The sequence below is a fragment of the Octodon degus genome, unplaced genomic scaffold (assembly GCF_000260255.1).
Source record: "Octodon degus isolate 3935 unplaced genomic scaffold, OctDeg1.0 scaffold00012, whole genome shotgun sequence".
Classification (NCBI taxonomy): Eukaryota; Metazoa; Chordata; class Mammalia; order Rodentia; family Octodontidae; genus Octodon; species Octodon degus.
The window spans coordinates 21,633,804-21,639,539 of record NW_004524588.1 but is presented as its reverse complement, the minus strand read 5'-3'; the positions used below and the strand labels follow the sequence as shown (position 1 = coordinate 21,639,539).

Below are 5,736 nucleotides of genomic sequence, written 5' to 3'. Positions count from 1 at the left end.
TGTATTTTTAGGGAAGGGTCTACAGGGTGTTCAGGGTCTCACTACTAGATCAGACTCATAGTGATTCTCTTGTTTACAGCCTTCAAAGAGCTGGGATTACAGGCACGCACCACCATGCCCAGTGTCAATTGCTGTCTCAGTGCACCCCGGGGGCAGGGCCAGCACAGTAGGTCTGGGGAATCAAACCCCTAACCCCTGCACTTACTTGCAGGCACTTTAATCTGCTGAGCTACTTGGCCAGCCCTCAAAACATCTATATTTTAAATCTTCAAATTTTACCAAATGTAATCTCATGAACAACATAATTACTTTCAAGTTTTTAAGCTAAAAATTCTCCTAAGCAAATACGTACAAAATAATAACTTTCGAGGCTGAAAACTTTCCAAATATTTCATTCCGATATATAGACAATTTTAAATAACTTTGTAGACTGTAATGTGGAATGCTCTGCTCACTGTACTTTCCAGGTGTGTCCTCATAAAAAATATGGATTGGAGAGTGCCTTCAAAATCTCTCTGCCTCCCCCACCTAACCGAAGAGTCACCACACCATCCCTAGCTAAGCTGCTCAGCATCGGCCTCTCATTTTCCCATGAATTTACGTGTTTGTTACTGCCAGCTTAAGAATGAGCACTCCTACCGCACGGCGGGGTCACTTGTTCACATATTCCTCCGTCCGTCCATTCACTTATTCTCTTACCAAAGTATTCACTTAGCAAATATTTTTGAGCTCCTACTATGTCCCTACTCACTATTGCAACCCTGAAGATGCAACAACAAATGCACACCCGCCCCAGCTCCGCGGAGCTTTCATTCAAATGGGGAACATCAGCTTTGATGCAGTAAACAAATGGATAATCCTCGCTGAGAGTGTAGGAGCTGCAGCACGTATCAGTAGCCCCATTGCTCTCCTTGGGCACAATACAGTAGCTCCCCTTCTCCGTGCCTTTGCTTTTCATCAAGTGTATTAACTGTATTCAAAGAATACTAAGTGGAAATTTTTAGAAATAACTCATAGGTCTTAAATTGTGCACACTTTTAAGAAGTGTGATGACATTTCACTCTGTTCCACTCTGTCCCACCTCGGATTAAGTCATCCCCGTTCCCTGCATTCCCGTGTGGTACATACTGCGTGCCTGTTAGTCACATAGCAGCCTTCTTGGTTAGCAAATCAACTGCCAGAGTGTGTCCAAGTTTGACTACTTAATAATGGCCCTAAAGCACACGCTTCTATTACAACATACTATTAGAATTGTTCTGTTTTGTTATTTGTTAATCTCCTATTGTGCCTAATTTGTAAATTAAACTTTATCACAGTACGTACATATAGCAAACAATATAATGCACATATGCCACCATTTCAGGCATTCAGAGGAGTTTTGGGAGCTGTCTCCTGTGGGTGGCGAGCTACTGTCCTAGTCAAATGCTCCCACTCCTTGAAGCTGCCAGGCAGAGCAGAGAGACGCTTAGTGGTGCTCTTAGCCCTCTTGCCAGGCCACTCCTTAAGACCTTAATGAATGATATATCCAGGCCTTCCTACCAAATATAAATATTTGGTGTGCTTCCTGAGCTCATGTCGTTTTCATTCTGGAATACCCACTTCTCTGAGCCTTTAGGTACCTTTTACCACTGTCTGCTGTATCAGTTCTGGCCACCACTTTCTGATGTTTCGGGGCCTCCAGGTTTTGACCTTCAAATTTTCATATATATATTGAATCTTTCCTCTAAGGAAATATTTTATTCCTCAATTCACCCAAGCCACCTGCCGTAAGTCCCCCCCAGAGACAGACCCTGAGCCAAAGTAGATGCAAGCTTACTTGGCAGGTGACCCCAGGTTGGAAAAGTGAGGCGGAACATGGACAGGCACGGCGCTGAGCCCAGCCGCGAGCTCACGAGCTCTGTGGGCTCCTGGAGCCCAGTGCTGTCTGGTGCTTTGCGGGGTCTCTGCAAACGTGCCTCAGAAATGCCCCCCAGAGGTCCACCATGGGTGAGAGCTGCTCCCCAGGAGCCATTCGCCGCCTCCTCCCGCATGTTCCCGCATGTTTCCGCCATCAGGAGTGTTGCACCATCGTGCAGGAGAGACACGCAAAAGGACGTGCGCTGAGAGCGAAGCCGCGCACCCCAGCGTCTGTCTGTCACGGCCGGCTCCGTGCATTCTTCAGCCACTCCCAGCGCTTCAGCGAAGGGTATTCCAGCCGGAGCCTGAGCCAGGCCACCTCCTCCGGACACTCTTCCCTTCACACGCGGGATTCCCGCGCCCATTCGTCTCCTGGCTAGGCTGTGTCTAGGTTTTCCTTTTCCACTGCTGCATCCTCCCATCTCATCACAGCTCTGACAGTGTGCTGCTGATAGGCTATTATCTTCAGTTCAAAGAGAATCAAAATAATAGTTCGATGTGGGAAGAAAACAAAATTCTGACGAGACTACTAGTTCCGCAGAAGACGCCATCAATTTTCACTCAAATGCCTGGAAAGCATGACAAGCACTCAGTGGAGGGCCACACTGCCCCTCAGTCTCTTCACTGATGACATTGTGGACCTTGAAATCCTGTCATTTGCTCAGTAAATGCCACTGCAGTCTCCGAGAGCCATCCAGGACAGGAAGCTGCTGGTGCTCCAGCCAGGACCTGTGGCCAGCATTTCAGTAATCAAGTCTGGTGCTGTCCACACTAGAGGGGAGGCCACGAGCCATAGAGAGAGATGCTGAACTAACACATGCTATTCTTCTACTTCCATTTTTTTTTTTTTTTTTAAATACAGGGTCTACAGGGTTTCACTACGTAGACTGCACTCGCAGTGATCCACCTGTCTACAACCTCCCAAGAGCTGGGATTACAGGTGTGCGCCACCACACCCTGTCTCAATCGCCGTCTCAGTGTGCCTTGGGGTCAGAGCCAGCACAGGCCACCAGGGATCGAACCCTGGCCACTGTGCCTGCCTAAGTAGGTGTTTTAATCTTCTGAGCTATCTGGCCAGTCCTATTTCCAATTCTTAAATTTTGTTTTCCTAAGTATCCCCAGCACGTCGTGGTACACTGGCTCCGGGCAGGTTTCTCTGCACCCACAGCTTCTGTCGCACTCCAAATGCGAAAGGCTTAACACTACTCATCTGTACTCCCGCCCTCTCCTGTTGGAGTGCTCCAGACAGACGCCTCCTCGCCGGCACAAGGTGGTACACGCAAAGCAGGATGCCTCGTCTGCTTAGACTCATCCTATGACTTTCTAAATGAAATTTTCCAATTACTAAAGCTTTTTACATAAACCAGATGCACAAGCTTAAATATCACAGGGTTTCTCTTAGATGAGAAGCGCAGAATAACAATAAAGAACAAAATCAAAGGTAGAGAGTAGACAGGAAGGTTGGTTGTCGTCAAAGGGAAATGGGGTCAAGAGATACAGGAAGGAAAAAAGGGAAGGGAGATGGGAGAAAAACAGAACTGGGATGTGTCGCATACTTGTGCCAAGCCCACACAAGAAAGACATTCCGTGCCACACTCGTGCCGCCATAAACTAAAATAAAATTGAAAAATTAAAAAAAAATTCTTCCTTCTGAAAAATAAGTATGATGAAGAAAAAGGCAAGAAGGGAAAAACATAAATGCATGAAAGAAAAAGAAGAAAACCTCTACAACACTGCATCTTACACAGAAAACTGCTTTGGCGTTGAAAACTCAACCAATAAGCCTAAGCCAAGAACTAAGACTAGATACAAGAATTGGACTTCAGAGATGAAAATACTAATGTTATGACTGTGTTTAAACCTAAAATGAGACTACATGGCACTGATTAAGCATTTAGTAAAGTGGGTATGCCAATACTTCTCTGAATAGAAATTTTCTTCCTGACCAATAAAAAAAATAAATAAATAAATAAATAAATAAGCTCAGTCTGATGGATGAATTGGGAAGAAAGCATAAGAATATCCAACAAGTCCTTTCCTCTGCTTCTGAGGTCTCTTGCCTCTAGGAACAACTTTAGGGTCCACTCCGCGACTATGTTAGTTTACGCTGGGCCACAACAGGCCCGGTTCTCCATTAACCTGCATCTTACCGTGCTGTATTTGCCACCGAAACTCCACGTGTTAGGCACGAAGAATCGTGGGAGCAGATTAGCAACTCCACACCGTCTTCAGAAGACTGCTTTCTTAGTGCTTTTAGGTGCCTCCGAGCTGCTTGTGGGTCACCTGGATGCTCCCATCCCCCTCCAGCCCTGCCCTTAGTTCCCAAGAGAATTAGCAAGACTAGCCTCAGACCCAAAAACTCAGTCCTTTATGCCCTTCCACTCCAGAATTCCTTGCCAAATAAGTCATCTCAGTGGCTACAATGAAATTAGCTGCCAACACCCAGATACTACAATAATAAACCTTATATAATGCCAACATGATGCCCAGTCTAAATATAAACGCTCTTCCATTGTGAAGTTATCAGGGAAGAACTGAAGTACAAAGATTAAATCCTTTTATGTTATGCCTCAAAGAATTTAGCATCCAAAATTAGATTAACTTGTCCCATAAGTTAAAGACCAACAAATTAAAGTAAAATATACTTAACATGTTGGAAAACATTGAATAAAAAATGTTTGGAAATGCTCAGGACTGCTAAACTATATTAAATTTTTATTTACAGAAGATTTTTATCTGATAGCTATGAAGGGAACAGCAGTAAAGTCATCATTTATATCTCCAATGAAATAATTTATTCAGATAATCATCAATAATGGATGCAACCCGCTGAGACTTAGAGGGCGTGTACAGTAAGTATGACAGACTCTGCCATATGCCTAACAAGCGGCCCCAACCTCAGTGGCCTAAACACGCTCTTTCCCACTTCTGATGTCCGTCCACAGTTAGTTAACAAAAGGCCCCCTTGATTCTGGGGACAAAAAGATAACACGATTTACATATTAGCTCTAAAAAGCTTCTGTTGCTAAGTACCATGTTTCACTGACCAAATCAAACCTCGTAGTGTTATTAATTTCAAGTGAGTTTTACAGGTTTGATTTTACTTGCTGTAGGCTCCAGGGAAAATAGAATATTTATGAGCAGCGCTAATGAAGGAGCCTGACAGGCGGGGAGCGACAGCCCTCCCCTCAGCCCACTGGCTTGTTGGCATGTGGGATGAAAGGCCAGCCTTGGGCGCGTCGCACCAGGAAGCTTCTCCAGTGGCGCACGCCCCTGGAGTAGGACGCTGCAGGACGCAGGGGCCGCAGCGGCTGGCTCTTAGCAGAGCGCTGGGGGCCCCGCTAGGCACCGCGCAGGCCTCCTCCGCGTTCCTTCCAGGCCCCTCTTCTTCCTGCTGTGCTTCCTCTTCAGTTCCTACAGAAAAATGGGATCTGGAAATGGAATGCTCTAAGCGTAGGCTTTTTAAAAACACCAAATTAAACTTTGCGTATATAGCTGTTTCATTTTATGATTTCTTATTTCTTAAACAAAATAATTGACGTATTTCCTTTTGAATAAAAATTCTCATTCTTTGAAGTGAAATATATCCCCTTCTCTGTGGATGGAGTTTGGGTCTCTAAACTCTAAAACTGGGATTAGGAATAGTAAAATAAATTGTAATCCCACTTGGAAACCAAAGAGCGGGAACCAAGGCCTGATGTAGTGCCACATGGCTATAATCCCAGTTTGGGAGGCTGAGGCAGACAGATCGCTGCAAGTTTGAAGCCGATTTGGGCTACAAAGTGAATTCAAAGTCAGTCTGAACTGCATAGTAAAACCCAGTCTTAAAAAGCCAAAAAA

General features: G+C 45.1%; 1 pseudogene; it reads right to left on the bottom strand.

Moving 5' to 3' along the window:
* LOC101588163 overlaps window positions 1-2,261 on the bottom strand; it is a 33,094-nt pseudogene extending 30,833 nt beyond the window's left edge.
* Between the last annotated feature and the right edge of the window lie 3,475 nt (window positions 2,262-5,736).